Source organism: Mesocricetus auratus, unplaced genomic scaffold (assembly GCF_017639785.1).
Source record: "Mesocricetus auratus isolate SY011 unplaced genomic scaffold, BCM_Maur_2.0 Super-Scaffold_100003, whole genome shotgun sequence".
Lineage (NCBI taxonomy): Eukaryota > Metazoa > Chordata > Mammalia > Rodentia > Cricetidae > Mesocricetus > Mesocricetus auratus.
In genome coordinates this window covers 40,359,534-40,381,443 of record NW_024429188.1, presented here as the reverse complement: position 1 = coordinate 40,381,443, position 21,910 = coordinate 40,359,534, and the positions used below count along the sequence as shown (strand labels likewise).

Sequence of the window (21,910 nt, the reverse complement as noted above, 5' to 3'; positions counted from 1 at the left end):
ACATCTGTGCTATGTTGGCCTTAGCTTGCCTTTTGTAAAGCAATATATAACTCATAGTCTTGGTTTAAAACTTGCTTGATTTGAATAGCCCTTCCAGAATTTTCTGTGGTTCTTACTTTGTCCCATAATGTAATTTTCAGGTGGTTGATTGTCATCCTGGCTTGTTTATTGAAAGGGCTGTCTTATTCAGGCAGTACAGGTGCTTCAGGTTCCTTGGCTGTTGGCACTGTTGAAAACCTGGAGGACTTGCTAGCCAACTCTCAGGATCCAGAACTAATAGGACTACAGGCTAAACTAAAACTGACACTGCTCAGGATTTATGTCTGTATGTATTCATAAGGATTTAGAACCAGGCAGACCCTTCAACTACAGCTTTCCATTTAATGATGTAGTGATTAGAACAGTGGTTCTCAATCTATGGGTCATGACCCCTTGGGAGGGTGTTGAACTACCCTTTCATAAGGGTTGCCTAAGAGCATCAAAACACAGATATTTACATTATGATTCATAACAGTAGCAAAAGTATAATTAGGAAGTAGCTATGAAAATAATTTTATGGTTGGGGGTCACCATGACATGAGGAATTATATTAAAGAGTCACAATGTTAGGAAGGTTGAGAACTACTGTTTAAAAAGACTCATTGAAGACTTTCAAGTAAAACAAATTCTTTTGTAGTAGTATAGTGCAGTGGTTCTCAATCTTTTTCCTCTTTGGCACCCCAGTAGGCTCTGAATCCAAAGAGTTTATTTTATATGAATTCATATTTTATTTTAAATTAAAACTGAGGTGTTAAGTATCAATCCATTTATGAATAAGTATATAAATAGATTATCATAACAAAGAATTTTTAAAACTATAGGTGGTAGTGCACACCTTTAATCCTGGCACTTGGGTAGAAGAGGCAGGTGTATCTCTTAGATTAAGGCAAGTCTGATATCTATATAGTATGTTCCAGACCTGCCAGTGCTACATAGTGAGACTCTGTCTCAGAAAGCCCATTTTGTGAAAAAATAGCTTCATATTCCAAATGAAAATAATCTAATCAAAACAGTAGTGCTGTTTTATATTTTTAATATTTATTTCTTACCTGTCTTCAAAGATAGGTGATTTCTCATATCTTCTTTGGCATCTCATCTATTGTAATTTGCTAGTTGGGTTTGTAAAGAAAATTTTGTTTCATACAGGAATGTAGTTGGGGAAAGAAGAAGCATGTTTTACTAGCTCCTTCTGTTAACTGCAGCCATTCATTTTTTTGTTACTATACCAAAGCAGTTTTTTAAAAAGTGTTGGGAGTGTGTGTGTGTGTGTGTGTGTGTGTGTGTGTGTGTGAGAGAGAGAGAGAGAGAGAGAGAGAGAGAGAGAGAGAGAGAGAGAGAGAGAGAGAGAGAGAGAGTGTTCATATAGAATAGATTCTATCAGTGAACCTGGAGCTCACTGATTTAGTTTAACTGATGGGCCAGCAAGCCCCAGAGATCCTTCTGTATTCAACTCCCTACTACTGCTAGGATTACAGGCACACGCTACTCTGCTTAGGGTTTTTAGTTTTTTGGTTTTTTTTTGCAAGGGTGGTAGGGATCAAACTTGAGAATTTCTGTTTACACAGCAAACACTTTACTGAGTTAGACCCTCTTTCTTTTTCCTTTTCCCCCCACCAAGGTAGTTTCTTAAAGTTTACCTTACAACATTGTGTATGAAATCATATCCTTGATCTTTTTATGTTATAGTACATTGAAATCCATTACTCTATCTTAAAATTTGAGTGAATAGTTTATCTATACATGATTTTTAACATGGAATGGTTATTTAGAAGGTATTTGTTAAGTGACTTATACATATTTTATAAATGTTGATGCATTTTACAATGAAGTTTTTGAAAAATCACATTTTTACTTTTTTTCCTTTTTTTCTTTATTTTTCAGTTTAAATTTAGATTAGAAACAAGGTTGCTTCACAAGTCAGTTCCAGGTCCCTCTCCCTTTCCATCCCCCTCCCGGGCCCTCCCCCCAACCCCCCATTATCCCCTCATTTCCCCAGGGAGGGTGAGGCCCTCCATGGGGGTGTCCATAGTCTGTCTTTCATACAGGGCAGGGCCTAGACCCTCCCCCAAGAGTTCAGGGTGAGAGTGCACCTCACATTGTTCTATGGGAGTCCAAAGTCCGTGTGTATACTTGGGATGGGTACTGATCTGCTGCCCAAGGCTCAATAGATTACCTAGGCCTCCTCACTGACACCCACATTCAGGGGGTCTTGATCAGTCCCATGCTGGCTTCCCAGGCTGATGCCTGGGATTCAAGAGTTAACCTTTGTCTGGTCAGCTGTTTCTGGGGGTTAAACCAGCCCAGTCTTAATCCCTTTGGTCATCAGTCCTCCCTCTCTGTTACTGGCTTTCTTGAGTTCAGCTCAGTACTTAACCGTGGGGGTCTGCACATTTTTAATCAGCCTCATAATATTGGAACCCCATTGACCATAAGATAGTAGATATTAATAATATTCCACTGAAAATAAATTGAAAACTGTGGTTTTATTATTGGTAATAAACTGCCAGTTGATTTTTCTTGAAGTGACAGGCTCTGTTGGTTCATTTTAGGAAATGTCTTGTAGGTACTTAGATCTGAATAACCATAGTTTGTCTATCAGTTACTCTCTCAGGTAAAAATGGATTTCACTGAACAAAGTAGTTAGCTCAGTTCCCAACTCAGGCAGTTGTACAAGTGTTTTCTTGGGGATAACTACTGTCTCATTGCATATGATAATAAAAGAATATATAAAGTTGAGCTTCATAATAAGATCCAGTTCTTTGAATGAGCCTAGCTTACTTATTATGTATTAGGTATTGTGAATGCAGTGATAAGGAATATAAAAGCTAATAGTATAATTTGTAACCGCTGCCTTTATTAATGCCCACATACCAGGCATTTTCTTGTACACATCAATCTTGCACCGTCAATACAATTGCAAACTCTATGAAAAAGACTAATATTCAGGAAAAAGTTACAACTGTTTATTTGTGGGTTCTAGGAACTTCACTTTCAGCTCTAGCAATTTGTCCTAAAGAAATGTACTCTTTGGGACTGTGGTTATGACTCAGTGCAAGCATGAGGGCCCGAGTTCAATCTCCAGAAGCAATATCAAAAGTCACAATTGGTCACAATTATATTTTAGCCTCTAGCACTGCATGAGGCAGAGACAGGAGGATCATTAGGACTCACTTGCTGCCCAGCTTAGATCTGGGCTTAGTAAGAGACCCTGTCTCAAAGGATTAAGGTAAGTGATAGAGCAGGATACCCAACCTCCTCCTCCAGCCTCCATGCATGGGAGCATGGGTCCATACACAGGCATGTACACACTCCACTCTACACATAGTACATCTTTAAAAGGAGAAAACTAAAATTTATGTGCAAGAATGTATTGATGAGTAATTGCTTATAATAGTGAAAGTTGGAAAAGCTGGGCGTTGGTGGTGCATGCCTTTAATCCCAGCACTCAGGAGGCAGAGGCAGTTGGATCTCTGTGAATTTGAAGCCAACCTGATCTACAGAGCGAGTTCCAGGACAGGCTCCAAAGCAATACAGAGAAACCCTGTCTCGAAAAACAAAAAAAAAAATGTGAAAATTGGATGCAACTTACATATCCCAGAATAAATTATACAGCCACCTGAAACAGTATTTTGTGAGATTAAAACATTAGCAGGAAAATAAAGAAACAAATTATTGTATACGGAATGATTTGAGTATGTGATAAAAACACTGTGTACCTATATACACATGTCTGAAAATAATTAGAAAAACAACAGAATATTAGTAGTGATTGTCTTCACTAATAAGAATATGGGTTATTTTGATTTTCATCTTTATATTTGTGTTAGTGTTTTAATAAATACATGTTTTAAATGGGAAGATTTGGATTATATTTTAAATATATATTTTAACATTTACAATACAATAAACTTTACTGAAGTAAATTTCACTGTAAAATTCACTGTAGTATATTATACAGTGTATTGACCAATAGATAAAATTGTGTTACCTGTGAGGGCCTTTTTTGGTTTTATTTGCTACTATACTAAATAAGTTGCCAGTTCCAGAAGTGTGTACATGAAACTTTTAAGCTTCTTTACTTTGCAAAAGTGGCAGTAATTGATTTGAATACAAAATGAAATTATCAGGACAATTGCCCCAAAGAATATTGAAAAAAATATATCTCAGTGTGTCTATTGGAGCTTCATAGCATGAGATTTTATAGTTCTGTTCGGGAAAGAAAACCAACTCATTACTTACTTTGAATGGATCATAAGTACAGAGAGAACCTCAAAAGTTTAAGCAGTCATTGATTAATTCATTGATTAAGCAGTCATTGATACTCATTGATTATGTTCACTGCTCCTGCTTTCTAGAAATTACCTCAGTGTTTTAATTCACTAGGAAGGATAACTTTCTCTTCCTCAGGTGTGTATCCATTACCCACGTCCATAGCAGTTTGGGCTTTTACAAATTCTAACAAGTGTATAGATTTGTGTACATAATCAAAATATATAACAGATCCATCACAAAACAGTATCATCTCACTCTCCTTCCAACTTCTAAAATTGTTCTGAACACAACAGATTTACCTTTTGGGGTCTGTCAATTTGATCTATAGAATATGTAGCCTTTGAGACTGTCTTGTAACAAAGGGCTCTTCTTTTATTTCTAAATACTGCTCTACTTTGTGGGTATGTATTTGTTTGACCCATTTAAGGATGGTTTATGTTGTTTCCAGTTGGGGACAATTGTGGAATCAGGTGCTGTAAACATTTGCATACAGATTTTATATGAATATGTTTTGATTTCTCTAGAATAAGTATCCAGGAGCAATAATTTAAGCACTACCAAACTATTTTTCAGAATGGTGATATAATTTCTCATTCCTCTTAGTACTATATAAGAGTTCCGTTTAATTAGCATCCCTGTTGGTACATGGTATTTTTTTATTTGAACTATAGGCATGGAGTGACATGTTTTTGTGGTTTTAGTATATCTGTCATGTCTGGTGATACTGAAATCTTTTCATGCGTTTACTTGCTTTATGTCTAAGTTACTTTTCTATTGCCATGACAAAACACCATGACCAAAGCACTTACAAAAGAAAGTGTTTAATTTGGAGGCTCATGGTTCCAGAGAGTTAAGAATTCATGACCATCATACTTGGGAGCATGCCAACAGGCAAGCAGGCATGACATTGGCACTGGAACAATAGCTGAGAACTAATATCTAATCCACAAGCATGAGGCAAAGGGAGAATTCAATAGGAATGGCCTGGGCTTTTGAAACCTCAAAGTCCATCCCAGTGACATACATCCTCCAGCAAGGCCACACCCCTTCCCAAATAGTTACACCAACTTGAGACAAAACATTCAAATATATGAACCTATTGGGTCATTCTCACTCAAACCTCTTTTTAATGTACTGTCTCAAGGATTTTTTAACCTATTTATTTGAATTGTTTGCTTTTTATTGTTAAGTTTTGAGGGTTTTTCATGTATTCTAAATGCAATTCCTTTGTTGTATATGTGATTCATAAATGTTTTCCCCAAGTCTGTAGCTTGCATTGGTGTCTTTAAAATTATTTTTGGCCAGACATAGTGCCACAGCTCTTGGGCAGCAAGTGCAGTTGGATCTCTGAATTTGAGGTAAGCCTGGTCTACATAGTGAGTTTCAGGACAGCCAGAATTACATAGTGAAGCCCTATTTGAAAAAACAAATTTTAAATTGTCATTACTGTCTTGGATGGATGCACATACTATTTATATGGAAATCACAAGAGGACATCTTTCTCCTGGAGTAGGTTTTCTCCTTTACACTTATATGGGTTCTGGGACTCGAATTCAAGGTTAGACTTCCTTGATTGGGCGGCAAATGGCTGTACCTGATGAGCCATCTCACTGATGCTTTGTCTTGATAGCTTAAGAGAATCTTTCACAGAGTGAAACTTTTAAATCATGGTTAAATTCAAAAGTCAGTATTTTTGTTTTCTACATTGTACTTTGACTTGCAAGTTAAATAATTCATTTTTTACATAAATCTTGATATAACATCTGTCTTGAGTTAGTTTTTATATGAGACTTAGAGCAGCCTTCATCTTATTCCTTTGGCCCACGTATGACCAACTGCTTACTTGTAAGATTGTCCTTCCTCCATTGAAATACTTCTGTGTCCTTGTCAATAATCTTTTGTGCAAACTTGCTTGGGGCTATTCCTAGATTTTCCTCTTCCGTTGATCTCTGTGTTTGTCTATTTTCCAATACCACACACTGATTACTGTGACTTTACATGTAGTATGAGTACTCTGTTTTATTCTTTGAAAAGTCCTTTTGCTTTTCTGTGAAAGTTTTGGAATGACCTTGTCTTCATCATCAAAACAATACTGATAGGTGATGGTAGTTGTAGTTGTTGAGGTCCCTGTTATTTTGGGAAATATTGACATTATTCTTGTGCCTACACTTCCAGTCTGTGAGCACTATCTCTTCATGTACTTTAGCCATCAGTTAACATTTTGTGATTTTCAGTCCATAAGTCTTATGTTTGTTTTGCTTGATAGTTACTTAAGTAGTCATTTTGCTAGGAGATTTTTATGCTTTAAATGGTGTTTTCACTTGTATTCTCTGGTACATAGAAAAAAAAGTATATTTGTTTCCTATAGTATTTCTATAATTCAGAAAGTTATCTGTAGGCTGTGGGTAGTACTCATGTTACTGCCTAGCACATGACTCCTTGTCAATAAAGTTTTTTTCTAAACATGGAAGTTATAAGTAAATCATTCCACTGTGTTTACACATGCACACACATACATCTTAAAGTTTATTTCATAAATCTATGTACTGATCTAAATATTTAACCTCATAATGCTGCCAAGTTTTAAGAGTATTAGCTAATAATGTATGCTGTCACTTTTTTAAAAGTTCCTACAGTTATATGAATGTGTAACTTGCAAGAGTTTTCTACAAATATTATCAAATGGCAAAACTTTTTTATTTTCACATTGTCTTTTTCTACTTAAATATTTTATAATGGGCATGTATTATTTTGTTAAAATAATAAAGTTACCTTAGAAGGAAGCATAAGAGGGTGAATTTTTATTTTGTCTTACTAATAAGTGAAGAGATTAAGTGCTTGCATCCTTGAAATCTTTATACTTCCCCAGACATTTCAATTTTCTAAAAATTTATGGAAGACCAAAGGACTATGTTAAGACATAATAGAACATTTAAAAAAACTTTGTACAATGTGTTTTGATTGTTTTCATCCTCGCTGGCCCACCTCTTCCCAGGTGAGGTGGCTCAGTGCAGTAGAAAGCTTATCAGTCTTACAGTGGAACCTTTTTCCAGGAACGTACAAATGTCTTTAAAATACAAAACAAATTATCTGTAGGTGTGGACAAACTCAGCAGTAAACCATTATATATTATCAATGGAAGCCAGTAACTGATGCTTGTAGTGATCAGCCAGCCAGCCCTTTCTTTAGCTATTTTTCTTTAGGTGATTTCTGAAATTATTGATGATGAAGTCATAGAACATTTTTAAGAACACTACATACAGAATCTTCACAATGTCTTTTTTTCTTTATTGTACTTTGAGATGGGGTGTCATTGTGTAGCTCTGGCTGGCCTGGTTCTTACTATGTAGACCAAGCTGACCTCGAACTCACAGAGATCCACCTGCCTCTGTCTCCCAAGTGCTAGGATTAAAGGTAAGCTCCACCATACCTGGTCACTTTAGCATTTCTTTTGTATCATATATTTGCTTATCTGTTTTCCAGACAGTGATGATAGATCTTGACCATGGCTGCATGTTGAATTGCCTGAGCAGGTGTTTTGTTTCCTTTTGTTTTATTTTTAGAGTATCTGGTGACTTACCTGTATCTGTAGTGTTATTAGAATTTATGGGGCAAATTCTCCTATGTGGTTACTGAAACTTACAAAATAATATGTTGATGGATTCTAATGTTAAAAAACCATTGAATTTTTAAACTCTGATTTCCTTGGGTTATATATGAGAATATTAAAACAAGATACATTTGTTTTCATACTTACAACATGTTAACTATATGCTTTTAAAAGAGAAGAAAATATTTTAAATGAGTTCTTTTGTGTCCAGAAATAATTATATGAAAGCAAAATTGCATTACTTCTTTTTCATAGTTACACATTTTAGTGGGAATTTGCCATCCTTATTAAGTCTTCTGGTGTATTGCTGACACTTGACAAAAGACAGGTAATTAGCACTGCTCAATCTTGTCTCTTTTGTGTTGTATGATTTAGAAATCTAAGTGAGAAGTATTTGTATATAGAAATGTCATGTTCCCTGTATTTCTGTATTTCTTCAAGAACTCCCATATAATGATGTCAACATGATCAGATTGTGCTTGTGCTCAAGAGTTAAGGTCTTTTCAACCTCTTAAAGTGCTTCTAAGATTTACAATCCTGTCACTACCCTCCCAATCTTGTGAATGACTCACCATAATCTTTTTTAAATCTAGCTTCAGCTTATGATCAGTAGGAAATACCTAGTTTTGTATAGGCCCAGCACCCCCTAAGCAGGACCCCAAAGTTAAAATGAGGTAGTTTGGAGATGGAATTTTGTATTTTCTAGTGCTTTTCTTAGGAATCATATAACAGTAGTAAGACTTTGAAACTTCTTCAGTATATAGGAACTTGAATGAAAGTGTATTACTTTCGATCTTTTAAATGTTTTGATTTCCTTCAGGGTTCCTATGAGAACTTTGAAAATCTTGTAAGTCCATTGTGAAAGGCTGTCTGCATCCTCCTGCTTAAATGTTATTGTTTCCTACTATGCTTATCTTTAAGCAAGAGAAAAATTATTTTAGAAGAGGAAACTTCACTATGTTCATAATCATGTATGTCGTATGATATGTATGTAAATTCTATTTTCAGAACATTCTATGCTCTTCCTAATTTCAAGATTGTTGTAAGATATGCATAGTATACCACCCATTATTTTCCAACTTGTGGTAATAGATCCCACATTGGGTTTTCTGAGCTTATGATGTTTCCCTTACGTATTTCCTTTCCCTCAATTTACAGTGCTTTAATTCAACTCATGGCCTCTCTGTCTTGAGTTTACCGCATTTACTTGGTCTACCCTCCTATTAGTCCATTTTTCTCACCGCTTTCAGTTTTATAATCCACCTGAAGTTGCTCATTTCTTAAATACTAAATTCTATAGCAGTACATTAGGCCATGAACCAGCCTCTCTGCCTTCTCCAGCTTCGCCATCCCCTCTATACCAGAGCTTGTTCATTAAAATTAATGATGCTCTACTACAGCTTCACCTGTGTCATCTCTGCCTAAAGCCACACCCCCACATCACAGCAATGCCTACTTTTGCCTTCAGTGGCTCATCTCTGGAAAGCTTTCCTCAGTAAGCTCAGGCAAAATGTCTTATACCTCTTTTACATGCTCCTAAGCCATTGCACGCATACCCGTGATGGCTCAGTTTATTGTTTCTTTCCTCATAGGTTAGGCTATACCACAAAATAGTATGTTTAACTTCAAGTTACCTGTGAAAATCATAGTGCCAGGGACATGGAAGACACAGGACTTGCATGCTTGAGCAAGGGAGTAAATTTTGTAACTTTCAGAAAATCTGTGAATGTAGTATTTGCATTCAGTGGGGGAGATAATTCTTTTTTTTAATATGTTCATTGGTATTTCTATTTATTATCTCCTTTTTATTTTTTTATTCGAGAAACAATCTTATTTTACATATAAATCCCCCATTCCCTCCCATCCTCCCATGCCTCTCACAGACCTTCCCAACCCACCCCCACCCACTCCCCAAGGATAGTGAGTTTCTTTCATGGGGCATCATCAGAGTCTGTCACATCATTTGGGGAAGGGCCTAGGCCCTCTCCTGTGTATCTGGGCTGCAGTAGTATCCCTCCATAGGGAATGGGCTCCCAAAGTCCATTTGTGCACTAGGGATAATCAGTGGCTCCACAGGTCCCATAGACTGCCCTGGCCTCCTACCTGGCATCCACATTCAGAGGGCTTGGTTCTTTCCAATGCTGGTTCCCCAGTTTTACGACTGGGGTCCCAGTGCTCTCACTAGTTCAGGTCAACTGTTTCTGTGGGTTTCCCCAGCATGGTCTTGACTACTTTGTTGTCCCTCCTCCTCTTTACAACCAGATTCCTGGTGTATGGCTCAGTGCTTAGCTGTGGGTGCTTGCTTCTCCTTCAGTCAGCTACTGGATAAAGACTCTATGATGGCAATTAGGTAGTCATCAATCTCATTATAGGGGAAGAGCATCAAAGGCAGCCTCTCCATTATTGCCTAGATTCTTAGTTGGGGTCATCCTTGTGGCTCTCTGAACATTTCCCTAGTGTTGCATTTCTCTTTAAAACTATACTGGCTCCCTCTTTTGTCGCTCTCCTCTATTCCTCCCCTGTCTTAGTATCCCTGATCCCTTCTGTTCTCTTCCTGGTAGAGATAATTCTATTTAATGACTTTACAGCTACTGGACATTATTTTCTAGGATGTCATCTTTAATCTCTCTTGCTATCTCTATCAGTCATTTTTGGAGTCTCTAATAAGTTAAACTCATTCTTCCATTACACACATACACAGTGCATGTTTTATTCTCACCTCATGGTTTTTTTGTTGTTGTTGTTGTTTGTTTTTGTTTTTCGAGACAAGGTTTCTCTGTATTATTTTGGAGGCTGTCCTGGAACTCGCTCTGTAGACCAGGCTGGCCTCGAACTCAGAGATCCGCCTGCCTCTGCCTCCCGAGTGCTGGGATTAAAGGCGTGCGCCACCAACGCCCGGCCTTCACCTCATGTTTTTAATTTGTGTTTGTTTACTACTTGGAAGAAATGCTGATCTTTCCTTTTATTCAGTGGCATTCTTCATTCTTTGTGTGCTTTGAGCAGTGACTGGGAACCTGGCTTCTTAACAGGTTCTTCAGAGCGGGGGCGGTGGTGGCGCACGCCTTTAATCCCAGCACTCGGGAGGCAGAGGCAGGCGGATCTCTGTGAGTTCGAGGCCGGGCTGGACCAATAGCTTCCAAAACAATACAGAGAAACCCTCCCTCGAAAAACCAAAAAAAACAAAACAAAACAAAAATACAGGTTCTTCAGAGTCCTGTTTATGTACTTTGTCTTTACTGGCAGCTGTATTCATTTTCCTCTTAGTATCACATCTAGAAAACCAGAACGTTTGATAAAGTCTTAGCATCATGCTTTCTGTATTTATATTTGTTTATTTTTGTGTTTCACTTCTCTAGCCTTGGCATGCACAAAGTACACTCTTCCAGAAAGAAGAGTGATGAGACCTGGTTAGTTTTACCTCTCATCAGAGTTATGTTTATTGATATGTACTCACTTAAACTGGTCACAGGTTAAGAGAACTCAGTATAAACAACAGAGTGACTTATGATAGAATGTAGAATCCAGACTCACAGATGAATCCTTATGAAAGTTTGTCTCATTCAGTCTTCTTAATAGTTAGGACCTCTTCTCTTCCATATACAACTAGTGATTGTGGTGCACCTAATGAACTGACAGAAGATTTAGGTCAGCAGCTAAGGGCTCCCTGTAAGAAGCATGCTGCCTTGGTGTCAGGGAATCTATCTTTGCCACACACCTTCAAAATGTTTGTTTTCCCACTTCCCATATTAATATGTGGTGGTAAGGGTGGCTTACGGGATATCGAAAGAGACGGCTGGCAAAGGAGACAGAGGCTACTTAAAGCTTTCCTCAGGGCACGTAGATGGTTCTTTACCTGTTTGGTAAGTCTTTTGCAAGAGTTCATGCCGTATACATTTCCTATATTAATTATGGGAAATTGTTAGTAGAAGCAGCTACAGGATTGCTAGAACAAAGGACATGAGTTTAGATGATTTTTTTTGGACTATCACTGTAGTTGGTAAAACAGTTATATGTTTTTGCTACTGCCCTCCCTTTATCAGGTAGAGTAGAAGTAACGTACGATGTGTAGGCCATGACCTCTTGCAAGACACTTAGCAAACAGGTAAAAACCATCTACGTTGTGCACCGGGGAAAGCTTTGAGTAGCCTCTGCCTCTTTGCCAGCTGTCTCTCTTTTCAAAATCCCATAAAATACCCTTACCACCACATCTATCTGTTGTTTCTGTTGAAATAACTTTTGTGTTTGGTTTTTAAATCAAAGCTGTTTTATCATAATGAAATGCCAAGACCATGTCTTCTTGACATGGAACCCCTGAAATGCCTATTAAAGTGTCGAAAACTCAGTGCCACTGACTCAGTAGACACTCAGTTTTATTTGACATTGCATTCACTAAAAGCATCTTAATTTCTGTTTCTGTATTTGCAAACATGTGTACTGTAAGAGCAATTCATTTTGAAAACCAATGTTTTACTTTGTTCCTTGATAATCTATCAGATGTTTTCAGGCCATTCTAACTGATCTCCATCATGACTTGACATTTTTTATAGAAAGAGAAGATGGGATATTTGAGGGAAAAACCGTCCAAAGTTAGAATTTGCTGAGAATAAAATCAGTGTATGTATGTATGCTTGTGATATTTGGGAACACTTTCTGCTTGTTGAGCTTCTGTATGTGGCACCTATTTTATCTCATTGTCTCCTATCTGGTGAAAAATCTGCTTGAAGTCAAATTTTGAATATAATAATGCTAATATATTTGTAAAATAGTTCTAAGAAATCTTTTTTCTTCAAATTGAAGAACCATATCCCTAGGAAAGACTACAAAACATATTTATGTATATATGTATAGGTTCTGATCTAAGAGCTTTAAAACAATCTGATAATGCTGGCTATACACATTTTTTAAAAGTCAGGATTGATCTTTTCTAAAGTAGGCAATCAAAATAAGCAGATTGAAGAGAAAGATTTGTTGTATTTTCTAAAGAAGTACTGTACCTTGCGCTAAAAAAAGCATGTTTTAGTAATGGTTCAGTTAGTTACTCAAAGCAAATCAATACAATAGAATAAAATACAGTTCCACATAACAGCATTTTTGGCTAGTACTTAACATGACAATTTTTGAGAAGTTTGGCCCTGGAATTTGTTCTCCTTTAAATTAAAATATATTGATAGAGTCATACAATGTCTTTGTTTCTCATTGATCAAGTTAGAAAGAGGGCTGGCCAGGGAGAGATGGGGAAAATGTCATGAAACTCTCTAAACGTTGCCTGCCTTTTCCCCTTCAGACCTTTCACTGCCTTCATCTGTGTCCTTCCAGGATATGCTTGCATTGTTACTCATTCCAAATGTTGTCAGGACTTTGACTGTAAAACAACAGTGAAGTGAAGTACATGAGAAACTTAAACACATGCAGGGCTTTATCCTTCATTCTGTTAATCTTTAAACAGTCTACATTCAGGGGGAAAATCTCTTAAAGATCCCAGATTGCAAAAACAGTACCACTTCTGAGAGCTTTGGGGCAATCCTCTGATATGTAATTGCTTTTACATCAGTCATAAGAGAGAAGCAAGAATGGGCTTGCCTTGAACTTAACAGTTTGGGCAATTTTCTATAATCCAGTAAATACAAATTGTAGCTTGATTATTCATCTATGTCTGTCAAGCAAATTTTAATGGATGAATGAATGAGTCAAATCTATGCATGGAAATATACAAATGTGCAAAATCTGGGTCTAATTACCAGGCTGCTGAATTTACACAAGGTCAGGTAAACAAGGCACCAGTGTAATGATTATTAATTGTTAATAATGCCTTTGGGAAAACATTCACATTTTCCTTCTGAATACCTAACGGTTTGCCTTTCTAGTCATTTTAAACTCTCAAAATGCTAGCTGGTCTGGAAAAAAAAACAGAAACATTTTTGCCCTACTTTTATCCTTTCCCTCTAATTGCTTGCTAATTCTTTTCAAAAATAACAGGTAAAAAGTAATACATTTTTCAGATCTCTATTGAAAATCACAGTTTAATGTGATGGTGAGAGAATTAAGGGATGTAGTATACTCACAGAATGAAATAGCTGCTATCTTTTGTCTCCACTGAAGGGAAGAGCATGTCCCCCTCCCATCCTCCACCCTCTTTTCAAAACCTAGTTGGCATTCTAAAACACAAACCCAAGGTGGTGATAAAAGAAAGGAAATCAGAGCAGGCTCCCTCCACCATTTACAATAGTAAGCCAACATTTGATTCTGTCTTGGTATTCTATAAAATGAATGTTGGAAAAAGAATAATATCGATGAGTAGTTTCCCATTGAAATGTCCAAGGGCCAGAATAATTGAGGGAGTACTTGCTGAGGTTTTTCTTAGTTCAGTAACTCTTGATCACTGTGCAGCTTGTAGCTGTGCTATCGTTAACAGCTGTCTGTGTCTGCAATGATACCCCTTTTCCCAGCTTTAATCCAAAAGTCATAAATTGTAGAACTAGCATGTCATCTGCAGGTCACCCATGTGAAAACACTGTATCTAGAGAAATCTATCTTGCTGCTAGTGTGCTTTGGAAATCTTTGAATATTTTGCATTAATGGTATTGCTGCAATCTCTTGCTGGACTGTCTTCTCATCTTCCACATTCAGAAGTTTTCTTCTATGGGTAATCTAAAAATGTTCTCTCTGTTCTAGGCCTCAGTTCCTGCTACACACCTGTATTCAGTGTTATATTTGTGTATTTTCCTTCCTTTATGCTTTTTAAACAAGGCCTGTAAGTAACACACATTTTTTTCCTTGGGCTCTGTGTTATTTAGTTATGATTGCCCTTTGTGGGTTACATTATGCTGGATATTAATTAAACTGATTGGGGTGATTTTTTGACCTTAGATTTGTAGGTAACATACGATCCTGTTTGATGTACCATTTTGAGATTATGACACAAACTTTGTGTTCTTTGACAGCTGTAGTAGTTTAATTATATCTATGTGGAACTATAGCAGAGATCTTTATTTTACTTTGAGACATTGCCTTATCTGTCTTTCCTCCCCACACACTTTTCCTTTGCAACATTGTCAAATGATTGTTCCTTTTATCAAACTTTGCTTTTGTTTTTTTATTTTTGACTGTCAGGAGTTTACTTGTCTGCTTGCCATCCCTCTTTAAATTATCCTCAGCCTAAGACCTAAGGCCTTCCCAGCACAGTAAGCCATACCTATCACCCCACATTAAGAGAGATTAAATAGGAAGGTTGATATGAATTTGAGACTGGCCTAGGCCACATAGTAAATTCCAGGCCCCTCTGAACTACAATGTGAATTAGACTCTGTCTTAAGAAGGAGGAGGAAGAGGAAGAAAGAGACTGAAGGCTATCTAACTTCTAGGAAGCTTTTTGTACATCATACCCATGGAAAGTCATTTTGTTTCCTGAATTCCTGAAGATTGAATATATATATTGTTTTTGCCTGTTTCTTTAATATAGTCTATCAAAGTATGTTGTTCTATTTGGCCAATCATTTTATTTGCTATAACATTGTAGGCTCCTGGAAATCAGGAAAAAGAAGATTGAATAATTTTGAGCTGTCATTTAAATGCTTTGTTAATACTTTTATACACAGTGTCATTTAACTCTTGTAGTACCCCTCTAAGGTGGTGTCTTATGAATAAGGAATTTGAACTTCATAGGAAGAAACTCAGTGGATTTTAGAAGTATACTTTTTGGAGCCAAAGCCCAGATATGCTTTTCAAAAAACTTGTTCCACAGAGAAGTGACATTTTTCATCTTGGTCTATCCAGTTACTGAAAAGTCCAAGAACAAAACAGGTATGCAATAGTTGACTGAATGTCTGAATTGATTATACCTCTTTTCTTTTACTCATTTTCTATAGACAATGTGAATTAGCAATAAAATAGCCAAAGCCTTAGTAAGGGCCCATTATATTCTATGAGAGGGCAAGAACATCAGCAATTGGCCGGTTCGTGTTCCTTCCTTAAGACTGTGCTTGAAACAAATTCTTTTTTTTTTTTTGTCTCTTTGAAAGTTTTTCTTATTGATCTGGTTTTAATTGGTATTGTTAACTGTCACTTTTATTGCTATTTACATTTCATTTTGACAAAGTAAATCTCATCATAGCAAGTGTAATCTGTTGCTGTCAGCTAACTAATAAAATGTCAGTTTTAGAATAATGCATATTCTAGAGCATGTACGAAATGTAAGGAGTATTTTTTCCTCTCACACTTAAGTGCTTACTTCAGGAATAAACTTGGGTGCTCACTAGAAAGCTATGTTCTTACTGACAGAAATTTGGAACCTAGAACTGAGTTGTTAATTTGTCTATAGGATAAAGAAAGCTGGTATTATTGCTTACAGAAAACAGAGTTACTGTTTATGTGTTCTGTTAAAACAGTGAATTTCATGGGATGTATTCTCAAAGAGACAATAATTATAAAGATTAAGAATGAAGATTATTTAACCTAAGAATGAAAAGAATTTCAATTTTATGGTCACAGCGATGTCACTGAGCTATGGGATGACAAAAATATGATCCCTTCTAGGTATCTGAGGTTTAGGTTTCTTCTTACCAAGTTCTCTGCATATTGATAAATTTAGCCTATTTTGCAAACATTTACTAATGCCATATGCACTTCCTGTGTCTTCCATCTGAATTTTTTTTACTATTATTGATTGAGAATTCAATTGGGAAACGTGTTTAGAACCCTGCTTTCTGCGGTAATCACAGAAGTCAGTGGGAAGACAAGAAAATTGTATTGAAAGAAATTGTGTGCGTTTGTGTTTTGTGTTTCAGCATAGATTATCTCTGCCAAACTAATAGCTGTCATTTCATCCTTGCTATATTAGTGGCCTGTAGCTTGCCGCTATTCCTTTTGCCTTAGTTTTCTCCTGACCACCGGCTATTACCATCAGCAAGAAGACCTTTTTAATTGAATATCTAAGTTTGCATGATTCTATCGGAGTGTCACTGGAATTTGATCCATTTCAAATTAGAGAGTCCTTAGTTATGACCTCTCACCCCAATATAACAGCCCTTTAACATTCAGAGACTTTGAAACTTGACTTCTGTTTAGAATTTCATATCATGCCCATCCTGGGAGGGGGGGAAGGAAAATGTATACGCTGAGCCTATAGGACTTCCTGTGGTGCTTATTAATCCCTTATGGATCATTTGAAATGTTTCTAGTTTATTTAAGCTTTGCAGCTTGTATCAGATTGTTCCTATGAAAAAAGAAAAAGTGATCATGCTTTGAATTTTTAAAAATGATCTCACTTTCAAGCAAAAGCACTTTTATGCTCCATTAAAGTTGAATTTGCCAAACTCTTACATCGCATTAACACAAGCTTTACTGGATAGATAAACGTGTTGTTCAAAGAGTGACTTGAACTTTACCAAACTGCATATTAAGATTTTTTTCTTTATGCTTCTTATTTCTTTATTTTAAAATAGGCTTGGTAAAATATATTTTTCCAGAAATGCTACTTCTATGATAAAATAATTTTTGTCTGATTTAAAGTATTGTTATAGTTTGTTAGCTAAATCTTTATGTATGAAACTAAAAGAAAAATACTTTGAGTAGTTAACAATTTTTCATAGTTTATACAGTATCAGTCTCAGCAAAATAGAATTTGTTTCTTGAATTTGTACAAGTGGTTTAATAATTTGAGACAATTAAACATTTTTAACTGAGGTTTATCATACATATTTGAAAGCTTGGGAAGTTTTAGTATTTGAGTAGATTATTAGGCAACAAAATGACTATTTCCTCATTTTTAAGTTAGTGTGTATTTTTAAGAAGTATAGGAGGCCTTTCTATTTTATATTAATTATAATGGGGTTTTAAGTTGTATTTATTTCATGAAGAGTTTTAACTTAGAAATAGTCTCTGACTCTAGCTCCTTATGACCTGAAGTTCGTCAGCGTTCCAGTCCAATTTGCCCCATGTTCCTTTGTCTACCTTGCATGAGTAAAAGGATTTGATCTTCCTTTTGCTTCTCTTCAGCCTAGAGCTTTAATGTGTTCTTCAGGGGGGCTATGCTAGTTTTCTATTTGAAATGTCTTTCTCTGTTTATTAAATACACAACATCTTTACAATGTATGGGGTTTAATTTTTATCAAAAACATATATGCATACTCCATTTTTTTAAAGAAGTGATTTTTCCTCACAATTTGTAGTGAACTTGAAAGTTGTTTTAATGGTAACAAAAATATTTAATATCAAGCTAAATCTTTTTTTTAGCTTTCTTAGATTCCATTTTTTTAGTGTTGAGTCACTGGGGTTTTTATTAACAAGGAAAGTCCATTTTCAAGAAATTACTTCTTTAAGGCAAACAACAAATTATAAACACAGAGGGAAAAGGGAACCTTTTATCTGCCTTGTGAAGGGAAAAATCTAAGCAGTTACATGAAAGACTTAGCAAGTTATTTTAACGTTACAGCTTTCCATTTCTAGCGATTGATGGTACCTTGTTAGTAAGAAACTGTATTAACTTTGACATCTAATGTAAAAATCTGCACTGAATTCATTTTTCACTAATTCACTTTCTTCTTGTCTCCTAGTGTTTCCATGACCTTTCACAAATGTGTAGTTCCATATTTTGTACTATACAAAAGGTACCCCTTAGGTTGCATTGAATAACACAGAGTTGAATTATGAGCATAATGGCAGTTCTCTGTGGCATTTCCAGTTGAAGCTTACTTTTCGTTTCATAAGTGAAGCATTTTAAATGTTGTTCATGTTAGGGAAAAGGTTAAATAATTCTGGGCAAATGAGAAGACTTGTCTTGGTGTTTAGTAGAATCATGTGTTCTTGCATTTTCATCATTCTATCAGCGCAGAGAAGGTACTAGAATGTTCTGGAGCTTTCAGACATAATTTAACATCAAAAGTACTTCATAAACTGCTCAGGTAGTGAGAAGATTCTTGTGTCATTTTACGTTGAAACAAAAAAAGTCATTCCACAATTTGAAACTGGGGACATATTATTTCCTAAAGCCATAAACTTTAAGAAGCTCCGAGAAGAGGCAAGAGACTAACCGTTTGAATTCTTTGTTTCTATTGGGAAACCTAAGTAATTTACAGGAAACTGAATGATGGAAATTAAGAAAAAAATTTTAGCATTATCTCTCTAAAAATATAATGCAACTTAACCTTTACCTTTCTTTCCCCAATAGGTCATATGTATTTGTTAGATATTCAATATTTAATTGATGTGATCATCACTAAGTTTTGTTATGAAGGGACATAGAGAAGATATTTGTATTGTTTTCTATTTTCTGAGTAGTAAACATCATATTATAATTCCTAGATAACCTACCACTAGACAACCTGATGAACTTGCACACACACATGTACGCATACCTTAGAGAAGAAGTCCCATGTATCCTACAGCGTATTTCATTAGGAGAGAAGATGAATTTGTGTATGTCGGAGTTTTTCTTGTTTTCCACTATTTGAAGGCAACTTGGGACAGTGGTCTTTCTCATTATTTTCCCATAAAAGACCCGGAACTCCATACTCATGGGAATATACCCAGAGACTCATAGAGTGAAGAGTTTGCCCAAAATACAGAAGAACTGATAAAGTAAGTGAGGTGAGCACCAGAAACTGGCCCTTCCTCTCTGCCTTTTGATTGTGTTGCTATCTTTTTTTACTTGCCTCCTGTAAGGAGAGTTAGGCATGGTCAAGGAAGGCACTGGTGCCTTTGAAATTCTTACCTCAGATAGCCTGAAGGAAGCTGGAGAATTGACCATCTGAATTACTCTTAGTATCACAGATCTTAATTCTGTTTAAAATTAAAAGAGAAGAAGCCTATTTTCCCAGCCTTTGTGGTGTCTCATACACTCACCTAGACTGTAGAAGCTGAAAGCTCAGTGAACCCATCAGGGTCTAAGAAGCTGGCTGGTGATTCCCTTTCTGTTTTCTTCTCCATTTTCAACCTTTTCCTCACTCTTTTATGCTAATGTATTTGAACCTCTTCCTCTTGAAATCATATTCACCTTGCATTCCATGTCTTATAAAAGTGAGTCCTCCCCCAAATGTAACAACTGAAGTGTGTTTAATATAGAATATTGTTTTGCCTTAGTTGACATTCATTTGGAGAAAGGAATTTATATAGATATGATAGTACTACAACCTTTTGGGGGAGGGTCACTTAATTAAATTATTTTTTAACTGCAGAGACCAAGTAAAAGGGCATCAAATTTCCTAGAACTGAAGTTATAGACTGTTGTGAGCCCTTTTTTTTGAGTCCTGGGGATTGAAACTGGAACTCCTGGAAGAACAACCAGTGTTCTCGATTGCTTAGCTATCTCTCTAGCTGCAGGGGGATTGTTTTCAAAGGTTCATTTAAATATACAGTTTTGGTAATGCTATTCCTGATATAGATAGCCAAGATATATCTTGGGGGAGCTCAAGGACAAGTACTTTCTGCTAAGAGAACTACTGATGACCATGCCTGTTTTCATGACTCTAATGAAGAGTCCTATTTCATGCTAATGGGTAAAACGACTCGACTTTCTGTGTTTGTGTCAGGTTTGTGGCCAATTAATAGTATCTTAGTCATCGCCAAAGGATTAATAAAATCCATCTTGTTCTAAGTGGCTTCCCTTTCTTGATGATAGCTTGAAGTCCAGCATGGGCAAATGTAAATCTCTCTGCTGGCTTCTAATATTCAAGGCCTTCAAAGAGTGTTCCTAGGGAAGAAGGGTTGATTAGGTAGAGACTTCTCTCTTAGGAAATTAGTGGCCTACTCCAGGGCCATTTTCTGCTTTCCCGGGGGAACACTTAGTGACAGTACTTAGAGAATAAAGTCAAATTCTTTAGTTTTATTATATAAAACATCAGATGAGAAGCTAAAGAGAATCCTGTTCAAGAAGCATTTCCTAAGCTTTAGAGTGAAATCAGAAGTGGCAGTGGGTTAACAGACCTTTTTCTAAAACCATATCAGCATCCAACTGAAGCATGTCAGCCTTACTCCAGATGAGTGAAACATGAAGTAGATTCAGAGGCTAGTTACAACATCTTGAGCAAGGTCAAGGCATCTGAGGAGATAAGGCAAATAATTTTTCTTTGAATTTGTTTCAGTTAAATATGAACGCTTCCATTTATAAGATGGGAGATTTATACCTTTTCCAACTTAGAAACTATAAGCCCCGAGAATATAAATTAAAATCCTATTTAATCATGAGTTTTGAGAGTAGTGGCATATTGAACACAGTGTCAGGATACAGCAGCTGAGCTTAATTGATTATTTATATTTGTGTTCTTATAGATAACACCTTTTACCTGTTATTCTAGCCCTCTTCCATAACCTTGTTTCTGTGTTTCACATCTTGATAGAGTATGCCGTGTAGTTTGATAATTCATGGCTACTAAGCCTTACTTATATGAACACAGGCTTATTCATCACAGACAAACTTTGAAAAACTTCATGAAACAGATTACCAGGTATCACACCCAGAGAACCTGATTCAACATCTAGGGTAAGGCTGCAAAACTGGCATCTTTAACAAATGTATGTTTCTGTGCCCTGATCTGGCAGTTGCATATCACATCATCCCTTTATAATATCATATAGAGTAGTATTACTAACCTAAAAATCTTTGTTTCACCTATTTGAAAGAGTGTTTGGAAATGAAAACTGCAATGACAAAGTCTGACTTAATATGGTGGGGTAATGCAATTATTTTTGTGCTTGGCGTGGTAGTGTATTCTGTAATTTCAGCATTTGGGGGACTGAGGCAGGAGGATTACAAATTGGGGGGCAGCCTGAACTATGTATTTACTTCCAGAACAGCCTGGGGTGCTATGGCAAAACAACAATATGGTGTAAAACTAGAGAATTTTTGCCTTAAGCAGACCTTTACCATCTAGTCTGTTGTATTCTGTGTGAATTCCCTAAACTGAGACCACTCCTCTGTCACATTATATTGTTTTGTGATGTATTCAGACTGAGCCAAGAGGTGCTATTGGATAACAAAACTGAATTTATATTCAT

At 36.3% G+C, this 21,910-nt stretch overlaps 1 protein-coding gene across 5 annotated transcripts in view; it reads left to right on the top strand.

Annotated features, from left to right (window-relative positions):
* Nucleotides 1-21,910, top strand: part of Pola1 (DNA polymerase alpha 1, catalytic subunit) — a 304,504-nt gene that overhangs the window by 159,959 nt on the left and 122,635 nt on the right. Inside the window, exons 35-36 of one of the 5 annotated variants that reach the window (XR_005876751.1) lie at nucleotides 14,594-14,672; nucleotides 15,695-15,721. The exons of 2 other annotated variants lie outside the window; for them this stretch is intronic. The gene's annotated coding sequence lies outside the window, so the exon portion shown is untranslated. Of the gene's footprint in view, nucleotides 1-14,593; nucleotides 14,673-15,535; nucleotides 15,722-21,910 lie in introns of all 5 variants that reach the window. 2 more of the 5 variants (XR_005876753.1, XR_005876752.1) reach the window with 2 other exon arrangements.